General features: G+C 42.5%; 1 pseudogene; it reads left to right on the forward strand.

The window, feature by feature from the left end:
• Positions 1–3: 3 nt before the first annotated feature.
• LOC136648485 (cytochrome P450 2J2-like) lies at positions 4–19,184 on the forward strand (annotated as a pseudogene).
• Positions 19,185–19,672: the final 488 nt, after the last annotated feature.

A 19,672-nucleotide genomic window follows, 5' to 3' on the forward strand; every position in this document is an offset into this window, starting at 1 on the left:
AAGATGCTGCTGCAGTTGCTGTCTGCACTCTGGGAGTCCCTGCCTTGGTCGGAGGTTCTGCTCTTCTTGGCTTCATTTCTTCTCGTTGCTGACTGCTTGAAAAGGAGACGGCCCAAAGACTTTCCTCCAGGGCCTGTGTCCCTTCCTGTCCTGGGCACCATGATCCATGTGGATCCCAAGAAACCTCATCTCTCTGCACTGAAGGTAAGGCGGTCGAAAGGGACACTCTGAACAGACCAGACTGTGCCCCCATCTTTGGACTGAACATCAGAGCTTGCCCTATAAAGAATGCTTGGAAATTTTCCTTCCCTCCCCACCCCAGAAATGTTGCTCACAGGTTAGAAGTGCTATTTGAAATTAATAGAAAATGTGCTCCTTGGAACCTCCATCCCAAAGGCCTACCTAGTGTAGCATCCTTTGACGGAATCCAACTTGGGGAACAAGCAGTTGCAAATGCAAAGAGGAAGTGCTTTGCGCCCACTTTGTTTCAATGTTCCAAGCATAGGGGAGCCCTGCAGAGGGCTGCGCAGGCCTCCCCGCACCTCCTGCAACATCCTTCAGCCACCTGTAAGTAAAAGCACGCCCCTGGGGATTGCATCGCTGCCCTTGCCCTGTCCCCTGCCTCTTAAAGGGACGGCGGACCCTTACACTAACTGGTGGGTTGTAGTAACCCACCAGTTTGAAAACCCCTGGTGTATGGTGTCAGCAATAGCCCTTAGTTTTGACAGGTCTGGGAAGTATAGAGTTAAAACCAGAACTTTGGCTTGCAGTGGGTGTGGTTCACAGCTGCATCCTAGTGGAGGTAAAGACAACCTTGGGGGGAAAAACATGAAAGAATCATTGCTAGAGGGTGTGTGTATGGTTGCCACCACTCAAGAACTGAGACTAGTGAAGTTTGCCTTGCCCAGGAACTACTGAAAACTGAGGAGTTGCTGGTGTGGTGAGAGAGACTGCTGACTGTTGAAAGGAAGAACTCTGTAGCCTGCGCAGGCGAGCTACCTGCTGATTGCCATTGCGTGGGTGGTGGGGTTCAGCGGTGCATAACTAGGATTGGCTATCTTATGGATGTGGGAAGCCAGTTAGCTTACAGTGAGCATATGACTTCTCAAGACTGAAAGGGGAATTTGATGGAACACAGTCAGTCCTTCATTGTTACCTGGAAAAAATATATAGTTCCTAAATAATGGCCCTCACCTTCATAACAATCCTGTTTCCATCTATAGCCACACCAGAAGCTTTTGGGAAGCCCTCCAGGGACACAAACCAGTCATGAAGGTTAAAGCCTTCCACCATTGGTGGTTATTGTTTGGTATCCAGAGGCACGGGACCTCTTAACTGTAATGGAGGCTCCTGGGTATTTGAGAGACCACTTACTTCTCTATAAACCGGCTCATCCAGATTGTTCTAAAAATAGAAACTTTTCTAATATCTGAAAGTATCAACAATTAACTTTTTGAGAGCAGGAAAGGAGACAGCACCATTCTTCGGGTTTGTTGTTATGGTTTTTCTTTAGCCCAGCCATTTTTCAAGCACTGTGCCATGGCACATTGGTGTGCCGTGAATGGCTTTCAAGTGTGCCATGGGAATTTGGGAGAGGGTTATTTATTAGTAGGGTCATTGGGGGATGTGAGGCCCCCACCAGCAGTGTGGTGTACCTTGTCAAATGTCAAATAAAGATTGGTGTGTCTTGACCATTTTAGTGCCTCCCCAATGTGCCATGAGGTGAAAAGGGTTAAAAGGCTTGAGCCCATTAGAATAATTTGTTTGATGAGATGATGGGGTCTGGGAAGCAGAGCAATCAGCAGAATACCCTTTTCCTAAGGGAAATTCCGCCACTCAGCTAGTTTGCTGCTATACACAGGAGCAGAGGCAGTTAAAATTTCCAAAGAAATACTTACAGTTTCTACAATTGTTTGCATCATTTGAAGTAACAGAGGCTTCTACTATTTATGGAACAGAGAATAGTATAGCTGTTCTTTTTATATGGGTGTGAGGGGATGCCTTTCAGTCATGGCTGCCTACCATTCAAGGACAGAGCTCAGGAGTCTGCATAGTGCTCTGTCATTGATCAGGGTGCAAGAGGTAGGAGGGCAAAAGGGAAGTTGCACGAAGGTGCACACAGCTTACAGGCATCATAAAGGGCAGATAAGGGGTCTCAGTTTTCTGGACAATACACAGCTCCCCAGAGTCGTGTAGGTGCAGTTGCACACGTATTCCAACATTAGCAACCTAGGTTCCCTTCCTCCATCTTACAGGCATACTAGAGGTGCTCAACAGACAAACTAATAAATATGTAATTTAATCACCTCATTAACGTTCTTCCCCCTACCAGATTGCAGAAAAATATGGCAAAGTCTTCAGCATGCAGTTGGGAAGAGAGTGGTTTGTGGTTGTGAATGGACTGCCTCTGGTGAAAGAAGTTCTTGTCCACCAGGGTGAAAACTTCCTAGATCGTACACAATTTCCTCTCATGGATGAGATAACAGGGACATTTGGTGAGTGTCTTTTGTTTTGTTCAATAGCTTACACCAATGGTTTTCTCACATTTAGCACTGGGACCCACTTTTTGGTATGAGAATCTGTCAGGACCCACCAGAAGTGATGTCATGACCGGAAGTGACATCATCAGGCAAGAAAATTTTTAATAATCTTAGGCTGCAATCCTTCCTACACTTACCCAGGAGTAAGTCCCGTTGACTATCATTGTGAAAGAATAAACAGAGTTGCTTGTTAAAAGTACAGGTCTGTAACATTTCCCCAAATGCAGTCACATCCCATGGTAGCATCAAATCTAATATATTAAAATAAAATGTTGAAATGAATGGGGATCCACTTGAAATTGGTTCACGACCCACCTAGTGGGTCCCAACCCACAGTTTGAGAAACACTGGCTTACGCTGCTAAGTTTGAAAGGAAAATGTGTTTGATTATTTCACAGAAAGGGATTGTCCTGAGTGATTGCAAAAATGGAAACGTTTTTGCATTTCCTATACTTGGAAACCAAATGTAAAGAATGACATTGATCTGAATGTATGTCATGGAGGTATACTTGTCCCTGAATCCGAATTAACTGTGCCTCATGCTTCTATGTACCCTGAATGCCAAACCCAATCTTGCTATTGTGTAAAACCGACTATAGTTAGCTGCTTGTAGTGATGGAATAATACTCAAAGCCAGGGATGGGAACTGGAGTCAGATGACTTGAGTCCGAGTCACAAAAACACATGTTTTTTGCTGACTCGTTACACTCAAGTCAGGTGTGTCAATGACTCCAGCACTGACTGGAGTCTGAGGCCACTGACTCAGCACTGAGTCCCCATGCATGCAGACTTGAGTCTGTCTGGGTGTGCTTGCTTACTTTTTTGGCAGTATGAAAGGCCTGGGGAGCCATCATTCAGACCGGGCGAGCAGGGAAGTTCTAGCCAGTAGGCAGGGAACAGTTAATAAGTTGGTTTTGTATTGAGCAGGAGGCGGGTGGAGGGAGGCGGGAGCGGGCTGTCAAATCCATCTCTGAAGAGACCGATAATCATTGGATGTAGGTTTTTTCCCCTGGATGAATGAGAGGAGAAGTGGGGGGCGGGGGGGAGGTGATTCCTAACCATCGAGGAGTGATTCATGGCATGGTTCCAGCATGAATGACCAGCCACAATGGGACTACTTCTGAGTAGAGCTGCAAAGAATTGGGTCATACTGGTAAACCTCTCAGCTGCCTTGCATGACCCTCCTCCCTCTTGCTGCTTCTGCCCCTGCTCTCACTCAGTTCATCCCACCCGCTACTGCTGCGGTTTCCAAACTCTCCAGGAGTTTGGAAACCACAGTTAGTCCTTGCAGGGGAGGGGAGGGAGGCAGCAGGGGCAGGGGGGAAGGCAGTGACTTAAGCCTGAGTAAGAAGGATGGCTTGGCTAGACCACCCTAGTGTGCCACTAACAGTCCTCAGGTGTGCCCTGGGGGGGTTGGGGCAAGCTCAGGCATTACAAAGTAATTACAAGTAATTACAAGTTTAAAATAAATAAAATATATTGTTATAAAACAATAAAATATTGTTTATTTATAAACTATAAAAATGTTTATAGTTAATTATGTTGTGTTGTGCAATATTGGCTCATGCGGTTATGCAAGGTACACCAACATACATTGTACACATAAATGTTATATGTTATGATGGTGCGAACATTGTAAAAAAAACTCTGGGAGATCTCCAGGCCTTGCTGGGTTTCAAAGTAGCTCTCGAGCCAAAAAAGTGTGAGCACCCCTGGCTTAAGGCATAAAATGTCCCTCTTGCGAAAAGTTTGTTGTCTGCCTTTTGCTGGGCTTAGCCTGGCTGATGACCTTGCTGAGGGACAGTGAACCAGGACTCTGTGAGAGCCTTGGAACTACGCTCCCTGAGGTTAGCTGATGGTTAGCTAGGAGTTTAGTCCTTGTTGTTTTCTGTCTACTTGGTAGTTCTTCCAAACTGTATTCTAATTTTTGCTGCTATGACTCTTTTCCATTTTCCTTTTAACACATTTATAAATCTGTTTCATTTGTGTGGGAAGAATACTGATTCCATCTAAATCCAGTTCTGACCACAGAAGTCATGCTATGGTACCTTGTCAGTACTGGGGCGGGAGGAGGAAGAGTAGCTTGTAAGTCTCTGTCCTTTTCCCTTCTAGCTGAGACAGATGGGGACCCTCAGCATCCTTGTATACCTAGCCAGGTGGTTTCTGCCTGATATCATGGTTGCTTTCTCACCACCCCACAGTAATCTGGATGCTACAGAGCTCAGTTGGTGGGGGGGTAGTAGCACGCTGGCTGTGATTCACCCCCCTCCCGCCACTGGTACCATTCCATAGTTTTGGATTTTTTTCTATTAGGCCAAAACTACTATTTTTTAGATTTCCAGAAGTACCCAAATAGAACAGCCTAAATTGCTTCCAGTTACAATGGGATGTTAATGTTAACTCATTCCATACAGGACTGCTTTCTTCTAATGGACTTACTTGGAAACAGCAAAGACGATTTGTTTTAACTACTTTAAGAAACTTTGGTTTGGGGAAGAAAAGTTTGGAAGAACAAATACAGGGTGAGAGCAGATACCTGGCAGATGCAATTAAAGATGAGAAAGGTAAGAAGTAGAGCCAGTGGCCAATGGCTTGTGTTGTATACTATACACTGCTGTTTCAAATGAACAAAGCACACAGTTATATTGGCTGTGGTATAAAGTTCTATAATACTCTAGGGTCCAAGTGTAACTTCTGTTTTTGTTTGTTTGTTTGTTTGTTTTGCAATAGTTTATTTATTTATTACGGGTACAGGTAAGGAACATTGGATAAACTTAGGGCTGGGACTACACGGGTTACACATGAGGGTATTGGCCATCGATTACAACATTGGTCCAAACTAAATTATTCATTAACACAAAAATTATCATATTTATTAAACTACTAATTAATAGTTCAACTAAACAATCAATATTTTTTCTCTAAAATTATCCAATCATAAAAAGGCTTCAAACTTTTACTTATACAGTCTTCTTGCCACTAAACTAATATTTAAAATAAGGTTTTTCTTATCTGATTCTTAGTTTCTAATGTTGCATTTAAGAGGAATGTCTCCAATTGAAATGGTAATACAGGTTTCAATATCTCTTATAACATGTTATATATCATTTTCCAGAATTTCTTTATTTTTTTGCCATTCCACCACACATAATAAAAAATTTCCTCAATTCTTTACTCATCCAACATTTGTTTGATGATCCAGGCTACACTTTTACTATTTCCTCTAGAATAAAATACCATCTGTAGATTATTTTATATAACTTCTCTTTTAAAAAATAACCCTTATTTATCTTAATACCACTTAATTTTTGCAATATTTATATTTCAAATTTTCATTTACATCTACTTTGATTTAATATGATTAAAAAGAAAAGAAAAAAGTTCTACTTGTTCAGCCATTTTAACTTTCTGTCTTAGGGCTTGCTTTGTTCTCTGTCTTATCGGTGTTCCTTCTTACTCCTCCCACTGCTACTTCCATTTCTTCTTTTTCTTCTTAAATCTCTTAAATTTCTTGGCCCCTCTCTCTTTTTCTTTATTTTTCTTCATTCTGTTGTTTTTGGATTCAATCCATAAATTTTTCCTCTTCTTGAGACAGCTTACTCCCTGAACGTTTCCTCTTTTTTCTTCCTTAACATTCTTCATTGTTATAGTGATGGTTGCTTCTTCCATCTCCTGTCTCATTTCAAAATACTCCACTTCTTTAATTTCACCCAACATTTGATCCATTCTTTTTTCTTGTCTATTGTTTGTGATCTGTTCCTGCATGCTTATCAGGGAGAAGTTTGTTTGCTTCATTTGTTCAGATAATTTTCTGACCTGTTGTTCCATTTCTCTTCTAAAATCCATCAAAAAATCCATTAATAAGGTCTGGCTTTTACTAACATCCTTTAAATTTTTAAATGCCATTTTTGTCAATATCAAATCCAGCCACTTCTTGTAGGGCTACTTTCCAATTTTTGTATCCAAAAAGTATGTCAATATTCCACATCCAATCAATGTCAAATCAGTCAAACCATTAAAGAGTCATCCAAAGCTTTAACTTGGATCCCTTCTTCCAAAAAGGGTATATCAATAATCCAGGTCAATAACACAGTCAAATTAGGTTAGTATGCCTTTAAATGACCAGGCCTGATTCCAGGCCTCTTACTAGGAAAACGAAAGTGCAAATCTTTTCAGCCGTTGAGTATTAATTAGTCATTTCTTTTCCATGCATACCATTAAGTAAAATAATCTTGTGTTTACTCCAGCAGGGGTTTCTTTAAATCCAGATTCACTCACTTCCCCTCTCGGTGGCTACCGGCCAACGTAAATAATCTTAAAGTTATCTTTTCCTCCTTCCAACCTCTTGATTGCAGTTCTTGTTAAAGTCTTGTTAATGCCTTTTAATGAGCCAAGGTTACTTACAGTTTTAAAGCTTTTTTCGCTGTCATGTTGTTGTATCTAGGCTGTGGGAGGGTGAGTTCTCAGCTTTCCGGATCGTCTCCAGGATGGCGACCGGGATACGATGTGATTCAGCACAGAGCAAATGGGGAGAAATCTTTGAAATTGCCTGTTTCAAAAGACTCCCCCGTTCAAGCTTTCAGCTCTTCGTACCATCTTCTTGGCAACGAAGCGTGCCTTAGTTGTTTAGGCACATGAAAAACACATCTATTTAGCAGTCCCCCCGGGGAGCTCTCCGAGGTTCACTGCTACTTCGCTGAGTGTTGGCTCCACCCCCCAAAGTGTAACTTCTGATCTGTTTCCAAACCATAATACAGAAAACATCAGTAGAAAGCTCCACAGGATCTTTTTTACTGTGGCTTGTAGAGGTTCTGCTGACATTTAAGCCAATGCTAGAATGGAACTCTACTTAGATTTGCAGGACCATCATTTTAGATGTGGGTGCGTTCTTTTAATTCCGTCTTTGACGAGGACAGTCCTTGCCCATTTCAAATGTCATCCATGCAAGACAGATCTTTCTCCTACTTGTGCTTGGCAATACTGTATATTGATTGATGCTTATAGCGGATATGCTCGATACCTATAGCTACGCAGTTCTCATTAGCAGGTGTCACTCTGGCAGTAAGACTTCCTCAGTGGATATACAAGGTGTCCATCTGTAGGATTCCACTTTTGTCATTCTGGGGTAATCCCTGCCGAACCTATAATGGAGAGTGAAGCCTGCTTCAAAATACCAATATACCGTGTTTATTTTTCATGGTCTCCGTACATCTCATGCTACTCTTCTTTAAGTTACTGAACTTGATTTAAATAATGAATAAATATTTTATTCTTATCAAAGTTCTTCTCCCCACACTGTCCTCATGCTCTGTTTTTGTTACAGGGAAGCCATAAGCAATCTCATTGCTTCTCTAATGCTTCTTTTCTTCTTCCAGGGCAGCCATTTGACCCTCATTTTCAGATAAAAAATGCTGCGTCAAATATCATCTGTTCCATTGTATTTGGAGACCGCTTTGATTACTGAGACCATCGGTTCCAGAAGTTACTGCAGATAATGGATGAGTCACTAGTCCTTCAGGGAAGCATCTGGAACCAGGTACAGCTTCCTTGTGGGGGAACTTAGGAAGGATTGGGTTGCCCATGTGATTTGTGGTGGCATTCCCATGCCAGGGACAAGATACGATCTACAACAGCATTTCTCAACATTTGTCCTTTGCATGATCCACCTTTTGGAAGTACCGCCAGAAGCAACTTGTAATGACATCAATGCCAGTTACTTCAGGACTGGGAGGCCAGATGCTACACAACAAATACCAGTAAAAAGATTCAGGACAGTCAGCAGGGCTTTTTCCAAGCATGCAAAAAACACATGCTGGAACTCTGCCTACTAAGCTGAGCCTCTTTCTACTGCTTGATAGATTGCATTGCTGGTCTTGCTGGCAGGTGGTGGAGGTCTGAGGGTCCCGAGAGTACCACCGAACACCAGCTCAAGTACCTCCGGTGATACCAGTACCACCAGTTGAGAAACACAGATCTATAGCTTCTACATTAGAGCTGAGAAGTCATTGCAGAGGTGCTATTTTCAGTGACATCTCTGCGGTGAGTAGTTCTCTGAGAGTGTGTACCATATCTGCTTATATTTTGTAACACGCTGTCTAAAAGATATATTTTATTTCTGCTGGCTTCTTTCCCTTTGACAGCAGTGTGATGTTATGGTGAAATGGAGCAGTATGTTGATTTAGATTCATTTTTAAACCTTGCTAAATATATTCTCTATAATAATATTGACTTGGAAGTTTAAAAAGTCAAGCTCTGAGAAATTGAGAACTTGGAGTGCCAGAAGAACTTGGGAGCCCAGCACTCTTATCAGGTATGACATAGAACTCCTTTAGGATTAGTGGTGTTGGGGAGGTGATGTAATTTTAGAGAAAGTGATGAGGGGTAGAATTTCTTGTGAGTAAAGGAGTTGGTTAGAATTTGACAGTTGGGAAGGGGGTAGTTGAGAGAGGAGAGAGAGGTCCATGGAAACCTTCATGCAAACGGGACGTGACCTGTTGAGAACCAAATAGAAAACTTCTGCCTGAATAGCAGTATGGTGTAAGGAGAAGCCATAGTTTAAGAGTCTCCTTTCTTAAATTGATGGCTTTATTTCAAAATAACCCACTTGGTTTGATTATATTGTTACTACTTCAAATGAAGTTCAAGTGTTGCCTTGAAGGTACCAGGGAGAGGCTAAAGAAATCCCTCACATAGTGGGAGTGGGCTGGAGAATTCAGCAAATCAATACTTCACTGGCTAAGGACACTTCACCTCTTCAGTGAGGTTCTCAAGAAGTTCTAATGGTTTCCCCTCTGAACAAAATAATTATCTGGGTTTTTGTTTCCTCAGCTATATGATATGTGTCCAACCATAATGAAGTACCTACCAGGACCTCATCAGACTATCTTTAAAAATTGGGATCAATTGAAAAGCTTTGTGAAAGAAATGATTGAAAAGCACAAAAAAGATTGGAATCCATCTGAAACCAGAGATTTCATTGATGCTTATTTCAATGAAATGGCCAAGGTAATGGGCAAATTAAAACAAACTTGTTGCTTAAGATGTGAGAAATTCTAGCTGGTCAACTAACTTGTTTAAGCCTTCAGTGGCTTATCTCCTTATTTTTACTATTGACTCTGATTGAATTCAGTGTGTAAATGTGTACAGGTTCCATTCTGAAAACAGAAGGAAAACAAGGCACCCTCCTCTGGTTTTGGAAAGAAGGCCTCATGTAGGGGAGTGCAAAGGATGAATGTGTTTTGCCAGATCCCCAGTCCAAGCTTTGCTTAAAGAATTAAGCTAATTAGCTTCCTTTTGTTCCCCACCAATGGCTTTAGTTTTGCACTGCTGGACTGCCAGACCCCACCACCAGGGTAGCTTGCCTGTTCAACCTGCAGAGGCCCTCGTTCCTCCCGTCTCCTGCCAGCAGCTCCTCGCTCCACGACAGCAGCACATTGGTCCTTAGTAGGTCTTGGGCATGGCAGCCATACATCAATCTCCAGTGTCTCCAGCAGTCTCCAAAGTCCATTCATCCATTCCTTTAGTCAGTTAGTTCATCAGCAGTCCATCAATTCAGTCTCCCTTCCTCCCTCAAGCTTTTCTCCTTCTACTATCCACACCCGTTTCCTTCCTGCAGGTGCTGCTTTTATCCCTGAGGGCCCTATTGCCTTTGAGTAGCAATACTCACCTCACTGATCAATGAGTTTGTGGATTTCCCAGAGAATATCTAAAAATAGACCTACAATTTTTCTAGAACAGATAGCTTAAAATACAGCATAGTTGGATAGAAATAGATAAAATGAGCATCACAGGATCACAAAATACATCATGGGGTTCAGTTCCTTCAACAGGAACGAGAGGGGGTTGTCAACAGCTGCAGGCTAATCCAGACAGTATTTCCCAGTAGTTAGCACACTTGCTCCCTGCTCCCCTTCTCTCTCTTCAGCATAGACATGCAGCTGATTAGGAGAAAATCTTGATAGAATGAATCCATGCCACCAGTCCAGGAGATCAAGCTAGCCAGAAGGGTTCCCTGAGCAAAAACTCTCTCCTCTGGAAAACCCTCTCCTCTGGAAAATGAAATAGTGATTTCCTATTAAAATCACTATCACTGGAGTTCCTATCAAAATCACTCTACCAGTTGTTGGCATCCTTCAGTCTCGAAAGACTATGGTGTCACGCTCTGAATGGTGGTTCTGGAACAGAGTGTCCTCTCCAGAGTGCGAAGCCTGGGTAAAGTAGGTATGGAGGATAGTTACCCATGCAGCAAATCCCCCCTCTCCACGTCGCTGAAATGGTCCATTGGAAAGGCAGAGGCCAATACGGTTGGTTCCAGCGGCTTCGCAGGAGTTGCCAGAACGTGACTGTGTTCAGCCATGAACTGCCTCAGGGACTCCGGCTCCGGATTTTGCCTCGAGGTTGACTCCTGAAGCCTTTCCCATAACTGGATGTAGCCACAAGGCAGTGGAGGTTTGGGATCAGAGTTTTCCTTCTCTCAGATGAGCTGCCTTCCCAGGCTGACAAGTCCCATCTACCCGGTGGCTGTTTAGTCCCCTCTTACGACAAGTACAGCCAAACTGAGGGCCTCTACCAGTAGCACCTGCAGAACAAGGAGACATGACAATCCTCTGTACCAGGGACCAGGCAGACTCAGGGTTAAAATATTAAAGGTTTGGTAAAAGTCTCATTTAAAAAAAAATGAAATGTGCAAATAAGGACAAAATAAATTTATTTATTTTAATTTGCTTGATGATGTCACTTCTGGTCATGGCATCACTTCCAGTGAGTCATGACAGATTGTCATTCTAAAAAGTGGGTCCCAAGCTAAAAGGTTTGAGAACCACTGACTTAATCCATTTGAAGTGTCCTTGAATTAGACAGATTGCGGAGGTCTTAGATCTCACCATGATCACCTGATGTTGAGATGATGTTTTGTGACAGTTTAACCCACGGGCACATTTGTGTGTTTTATTTTAAAGGACGGTGCTGCTTCCAGTTTCCATGAACAAAACCTCTTAATGTCAACACTCGATCTGCTTTTTGCTGGAACAGAAACATCTACTACAACCCTGCGCTGGGCTTTACTACACATGGCACTTCATCCAGAAATTCAAGGTGGAATTGGAACAGTTGTTTCTCAGTCTTTCATTCATGTCTACTCCCCAATTCAATGCTGTAATGTTGGCTCATTAGAGTGACTCTTTGCTTCTGTTAAAGAAATGCAGAGTCCATTTCTGTCATACTCATTTTTTAATCATTTTAGTCCCGAATCCAAACCCACTTTCCAGCACAGGCATAGCTGTGTCATTGCGGTATGTGCTGCATCCTGCAGTGGGGGGGTGGGGGTGGGTGGTCATGGAGGCTTCCTCAAAGTAAGGGAATGTTTGTTCCCTTACCTTGGGGCTGCATTGCCCTTATGTCGGCGCTGGAAAGTGGGTTAGGATTGTGCCCTTATTTAGTTAGTTATTAAGTTACCTTATATGTTATGAACTCTACTTTCTTATAAGCTAGTAGTTCAGCAGAACTGATGTTAAAGCACCCACCTTGGAAACAGAAGAATCACACTCTCTCACACTTGATTGGAAACCCTGAGCAAAAGAAGTAAGAGTTCCCAGAGCTAAGCATGTATGCCACTCAAGGAAACAGCCCTTCCTCAGGAATGTGGCAGTGAATTCCAAGGAAAAGGGGATCAATATGCATTGATTGACCTATTGAGTATGTATGTTTAGCCCTCCTTACTCAGGAACTCAGACTATTGTCTTGATTTTTGATTGGATTAAATGTAAAACTTGACCTTGTTTGGCAGCAAATATTTCTCTGTTCTCTTACGTATGCAAGAATGGGTGTGAATGAGTTATAAGAAGTTTGGAACCCCTTTGTTCGGGGCACATGCTTTCCACCCTTAGCTGCTGACAGACGTCAGGAGTGTTGAGAGGCATGTGACAAAACAGCTATTTTTAATAAAATAAGACAGTGTTTCTCAAACTGTGGGTCAGGACCCACTTGGTGTGTCACAAGCCAATTTCAGGTGGGTCGCCATTCATTTCAATATTTTATTTTTAATATATTAGATTTGATGCTACCAATGTATGTGACTGCATTTGGGGAAATGTCACAGATCTGTACTTTTAACAGGCTACTATGAAGTTGCTTTTAACAATGATAGTAAATGGGACTTACTTCTGGGTAAGTGTGGGACGGATTGCAGCCTAGGATTGTTAAAATTTTCCTGCTTGGTTGATTCTGTCACTTCCAGTCATTGCATCATCTCTGGTGGGTCCTTAATGCATCACTTAATGCAACCCTGAAGGTCTATCTAAATAACAACCTACTTCCTTACAATCCCCATCCAAAATATCTTGGAGTAACTTTGGACCGAACTCTCTTTTTTTAAGTCACACCTCGAGAACACGGCCACAAAAATCAATACCAGGAACAACGTACTCCAGAAATTAATAGGAACAAGATGGGGAGCTTCAGCCACCACTCTCAGAACATCGGCATTAGGATTGATCTACTCCGTAGCAGAATACTGCGCTCCAGTGTGGCTTAACAGCTGCCATACTAGCAAGATCGATGCCAGATTAAATGAAACCATGAGGATCATAAGCGGCTGTATAAGACCCGCTCCTGTCTGTTGGCTCCCCGTTTTGAGCCACATAGCACCACCAGCCCTACAGAGACTAGAGGCTTTAGTGAAAGGATATAGAAAAATCACCAAAAACTCACTTTTACCAGTGCATGCCAATCTTCCTCATCTCTCAGTTGGTAGGCTTAAATCCAGGAAGCCTTCTCTGGCACTCACACAACATCTGCACAATAATTTCAACATCATCGCCCGATGGAAAGTTAAACAGGCAGTTGAACACCCAGAAACAGGTAGATATATAAACAATCCTACACTAAGGGAGCAATCCTAACCCCTTATGTTAGTGCTTTCCAGCACTGCCATAGCGGTGCCAATGGGACGTTTGCTGCATCCTGCAGTTGGGTGTCACTCACTGAGACCTCCTCAGAGTAAGGGAATGTTTGTTCCCTTACCTCAGAGCTGCATTGCCCTTCTGTCAGTGCTGGAAAGCACTGACATAAGGGGTTAGGATTGTGCCCTTAAGGTGCCAGGTTTCAACTTACCTCGCCAGCACTGGAAAACTTTGAACTGGATAATAATAACAAACTAGGATCCATACCTTACATAGTGTTTGCCAGAACTCAATGTTTAAATGGGGGCTAGTATCTACCCCACAGTGTGATTGCAGGTTTTCCTGCCAAACCATATACCTTATTGTGTCTGGCTGCAAACTGAGGGCATATACTGGCCCATGGTCTGACTTTTTCAATGAAGGTAACTCTGTACTTGAACGGCTGGATGAACTGGACATTGATATTGGATCTAGTTTAACTGTTATATAAGTCAATGTATTGTATGCCATACACTAAATAAAAATAAAAAATCTGGTGGGTCCTGACAGATTCTCATTCTAAAAAGTGGGTCCAGGTGCTAAAGAACCACTGAAATAAGAAATCCCTGAAACAAATGCAGTCCAGTCTTAAGAGTCTTCACCTAACTGAAAAATTTAACTTTCTCTCACACCTCCAATCTCAATAATAATATATATAATATAACTGTCTATAGTTATAGAAATAGTTATATTATAGTCTAACATTCTATATTGGAATATAGAATAATATATATTACAATATTTTCCATATATTCTTTAGTAATAACTGCATAATTTTATCACATTCAACATTTCTCTTTAACAACAGCGCATCTTCATAGATCATGTGCTTTGTTGAACAGATTTGTTTCCCTTTGTTATGCATGCCTAACTCCCAATATACTACATTAAGGAATATGAAGCATGATGCATCAGCAGATTTAGAAGATGCACACATAATGTAAAGGTTTGTTCTTACTAATGAATGTTTCTTCTTGTATGGAAGAGGCTCTCCCTTGGGGAAATGAAAAATGAGCAGGTTTATTTACAGTGGTGCAAATTGTACATTCATTGTTCTTTAAACAGTCCCACCTTTTCTAATATCACACTATTCAAATTTTTGTTTTTCTTGTATTGTTACTTTCTTTGTAGCAAGAGTTCACAGTGAAATAGACTCTGAGATTGGCCAGTCCCGCCAGCCAAGAATGGAGGACAGGGACAGCATGCCTTATACCAATGCGGTTGTTCATGAAATTCAAAGAATAAGCAACGTTATACCTATCGGTGCTCCGCGGATGACCACCAATGACACTGAACTGGCTGGGTTTCATATACCCAAAGTAAGAATCTAGTGGGGGGTAGACAGACTGGTCTTTTGCTCACTTATAACCTCTCTGAAATTTATTTCCAGCTTCAGTCTCAATTTGAACCAATAGCTAGGTCTGAAACTTGCTGGTGGCTTCCATCTCCAGTATCTGGTGTTTCTCAAACCTAAATTTAGCTGGTGTCACATTTTGGAAATGTTTAAAAACCATTTAGGAAACTATGTCTTTATAAAGTAGAGGCATTGCATAATACTAACTGAAGAAACTGGCCCCAGCCAAAACGTATCTTCTCTCTAAGTCAGTGGATATAGTTGGGCTTTAATGGTTAATACAGGCATCCCCTGGGATCTGCAGACGATAAGCTTCTGCTGCCACTGTGAATAATAGAAACTGTGGATAGTAGTGAACCCTACTGAAATTCCCATCAACACACTCGCAACTCGCCTCCCTTCATTTCCAAAGCCTTGCAAAATGCAGACTAGCTAGCTGCTAGAGCAGTGTTTCTCAAACTGTGGGTCAGGACCCACTAGGTGGGCCACAAGCCAATGTCAGGTGGGTCCCCATTCACTTCAATATTTTATTTTTAATATATTAGACTTGATGTTACCATGCTATGCAACTGCATTTGGGGAAATGTTACAGACCTGCACTTTTAACAGGCTACTGTGTATATTCTTTTAACAATGATAGTCAATGGGACTTTCTCCTGGGTATGTGTGGGTAGGATTACAGCCTAGGATTGTTAAAAAATTTCCTGCTTGATGATGTCACTTTTGGTCATGACATCACTTCCGGTGGGTCCTGACAGATTCTCATTCTAAAAAGTGGGTCCCAGTGCTAAATGTGTGAGAACCACTGTACTAGAGGAACGCTACAGGAGGCAACAGTGAAAACGCCAACTTGAAGCAGAGTTCCCTCCCACTGTTTCACTCTTGTAGCATTGCTTTAGCATCAGCTAGTCCAAGTGCTCCCTGCATCCTTCTGGATCTGAAGAAAAGGCTGTGTTTGGTAAAGCATTTGCAAATGAAAAGAGGTGAGTCATGAGTGCAACTGGCGGGATTTAAGAACCATAGATAAGTGAAAACTGCAGATATGGGTGATGCCTATACTGTATTGTAGTTTTTCAGTTTACTAGGGGTTCTCTGATATGTTTATATACTTCTCTGCTTCTTCTTCTTTGGCAGGGAACCATTGTGCTTGCCAACTTGTCATCCATATTTCTTGATAAGGAAGAGTGGGAAACCCCTGATGTCTTTAACCCTAGCCATTTCCTGGAAAATGGTCAATTCAAGAAGAAGGAAGCATTCATGCCCTTCTCTGCAGGTAACAGTTAGTGGATTGACTACAAATGCTTAGCAGGATTGGGAACTTGAGTCTGTTGTGTTGAGTCTGAGTTGCAAAAATCAGCGTTTTTTGCTGACTCATGTACACTCGAGGACTCAGCAAAACACTTGGGTCAATGGCCCCTGACTCAGCATTCAGTCGCACGCATGCAGACTTGAGTCTGCGTCTGGGTGACATGCTTGCTTTTTCTATGGCATGAAGAACCTTGTGTGACCATCATTCAGACCAGGCGAGCAGCAGGGAAGTTCCAGTCAGGAAGCAGAGAAGAATTAATGTTTGCTTTTGCATCTGAGCAGGAGTGGGGAGGCAGGAGCAGGCTCTCTTGCCCATCTCTGAAGGAATCAATGGTCATTGAAAGAAGGGTGGGCAGTCTGATTCTTTTTTTTGGGGGGGGGGGTGAGAGGGCAGGAGAGGGAGCCCAAAGGGATTCTTGCCTTGGAATAGACTGGAGAAGCCCAGAGAAAAAGGAGGTGGGGAAGCAGGGGGGAGGGGGATGTTCGTAGAGATCACATTTTCCAATTGCATGGCTCCCGAGAGCTCTGTTGTTACCTGGGGGTGGAGGAAAGAAAGCTCCACTGAATAAGCGGTGCAAATGAGACTATTTCTGAGTACAGCTGCAAAGGATTGGATCGTCCTGGTAAGCTTTGCAGCTGCTGCGTGTGATGTCCTCCCTCTTGCTACGTCTGTCCCCCTCTCACACGGTCTGCCCCAACCCCTTCTGCCCTGTTTACAGATGGGATGGAGAACCAGGGAAGTGTTTAAAGAGAGAGCGCACACAGAAAGAGACAGCAGAAACTCTTCCCCCCCCCCCCGCACCTGATACATGTATTGAAAGACTTGTGATTCGAGTCCTTTTGAGTTGTGAAAACTATCTGGGCGATTCAGAAAATGTCCCCATTAGGACTTGTTTTTGACTCAAGTCATTGGGGGCGGAGATTTGTGACTCAAGTCAAACCGTGTGGGATTTGGCCCCTCCCTGATGCTGAGTCAGGCACAGGCTGTGGAGAGAGTCTCTTCCCTGGTTTCCAGTATGTCTGCAATGTTGGTTACTCGTGAAGCAGCTACTATAGAGGTTTTTTCCTTGCACTGCAGTTCAGCCTGAGCAACAGGTGCTTTATGTGTTACCTGGTACACAATTCGCTCTGTGGGAACCTGCCTTCATTCAGTTGTATGCATTACGTGCCAAATTAATATTGGTTTGAAACTAACTGGATATCTGTGTATCTGTGTATCTAAATGTTACATCTCCAAATGTTTGGGAATTAGAAGGGAGGCAAGGAATATATGTCAACATTCTGAAACACCCTCAATGTTTGGTGCCCCTACATCCAGTAGAGCCCCATCCTCAATGAGTTCAACATGTTACATCTTTTTTCAGTTCCTCTGCTACTTGACTCAATACACATCTCCTGTCTGTTTCAATCAGCATTATTATTATTATTAACAGTATTTATATACCGCTTTTCAACTAAAAGTTCACAAAGCGGTTTACAGAGAAAAATCAAATAACTAAGCATTTAAATTGCTCCCTTTTTTGGCAAGATACGTGAGGAGCTATTCTTTCCCAAGCATTACTTACATGTATTTTTCTAAGAAAAGCAATCATTTTACACTTCTGCCAGATTTTTGTTTTGTATTTGATTGTCAGTACTCAAGGAGAAATGTATGGAAAGAAGCAGCCTTGACATAACAGTATATTTATTCCTTGTCCTGTGGTTTCCAAACATACATAGATGTGGCAAAATACTCCATTGTGCAATTTTAAATGTGATCTTTTATTGCCACCACTACACACCTATTTGGGAAGAATGTCATGAGTGAAATCCAACAGCACAGTCATATGCGTGTCTACTCAGCAGCAGGTCCTGTTGTGTTCAGTGGGGCTTATTCTCAGGGAAGTTTTCATAGGATGACAGTCACTCAGAGTAGTCACCTCTTCTTCTAGCAAGGTTCCTTAGTGGTTTTTTGGATGCTGTGGAGCAGTGGTTCTCAAAATGCTTAGCATCAAGACCCACTGAAAAATGTTTCACTTCACCAGCCACTTAAGCCTCTATGGCTATCATGTCAGAATGCGCAGATTAGAAAGAAAATACCAGCACTCCATGTCACTGGTCCTTGTAGTTCAAATAAGATGCAGACACAGTAGCTCCCATTTCCAAGTCTATTCACATATATATACACAGCAGCAAAAAAAAAAGTCCATAGCAGTCTCTTGGCAGTTCAGTCCAAAATGGTGCAGACAGAAGGAGGAAGAAAACAGCCCCAGAAGCTAGCTTCTGGTCCTCCACCTTTATATTTCATTTAGCCAATCAGATTTTACATTACAGCAACCCAATGTATCAGCTTTTGATGACTCAGCATGACTGTGCACTTTCAGCTTAATTACAGGCACCTGGTCAGGTTGACCTGTAGTGCATTTTGTCCTGTTCAGGCTTGTAAATTTATATCCTGACATATAATGGTGATTGGGCAGTAGTGTTCCCCACCCCACAGTAGCAGGTTGTTTAACCTTTGATGCACATAGACTGGTCTATTACCCCGTCAGTTTTGCGAACCACCAAAAACTGGGTTGTGATGCACTGGTGGGCATGAAGTATGCATTTTTGAAGTATGTATGAAGTATATATTGGAGTATGAAGCAGTATTTTTCCTGTGTGACCTCTTGTCGTTAAACCAGAGTTAACTGCATCGAAAACATTTGCTAACATGGCTATTCCCCCCCCTTTTTTCCAGGAAAACGCTCTTGTCCTGGAGAGCAACTGGCTAAGATGGAGCTTTTCCTTTTCTTCACTGCCTTACTGCAGAAGTTCACTTTCCAGGCTCCCCAAAATGTGAAGCTAAATTTGGACTACAGAGTGGGCATTATGTTGGTCCCCCATCCATACCAGATACGTGCACATTCTCGTTAAGCGAAACACATCTGTCGTTGCTCTTACTAGAATTAAGGTTATTTGACGATACGTTCTAATGTTGAGATCAAAATCAGTGATTGGATGGCCTGGTTTGTTACACCTTCTCTCTTCTATACTCATCCTGCAGTTCAAGTGACCTGTGGGGCAAAAACAAAACTTGGAAGCTAGCCTTTTAGAACTCTTGTTCCTAACCTTTTGCATGCATAATCCCAACCAAAGCAGGATCCGATTGGGATTCTCATTTTTAAAAAAAAGAAAGAAAAGCAATAGAATAAGTAGATTCCACTGGAGTGGCAGTGTGATTTCATTCTGTGATTCCTGGCAGATCTACCACAGTAATGAGAACCATAACGAGTAGGCAGCACATGTGCACTACTCATGCAGTTCTTATTTCTCAGAACTCAAACCGTAACAGCCTTGTTCATGCATCCAATTACCAAGAGACAAAATAATTCAACAGTGGACATTAGTCTGAGTGGTCTGTGGTAAATTGCGAGAGGCAGGCTGACTAGGATGAGGACCATCAGTCACCTGCCTGTGAGGAGGTGGAGGAGAATGGAAAGTCTGCACATCAGAAGAACGAGGCAGTGGGGGCGAGCAGGCCAGAAGCAGGCAGATGTGGCTGTTTCACAGTG

Source organism: Tiliqua scincoides, chromosome 4 (assembly GCF_035046505.1).
Source record: "Tiliqua scincoides isolate rTilSci1 chromosome 4, rTilSci1.hap2, whole genome shotgun sequence".
NCBI lineage: Eukaryota > Metazoa > Chordata > Lepidosauria > Squamata > Scincidae > Tiliqua > Tiliqua scincoides.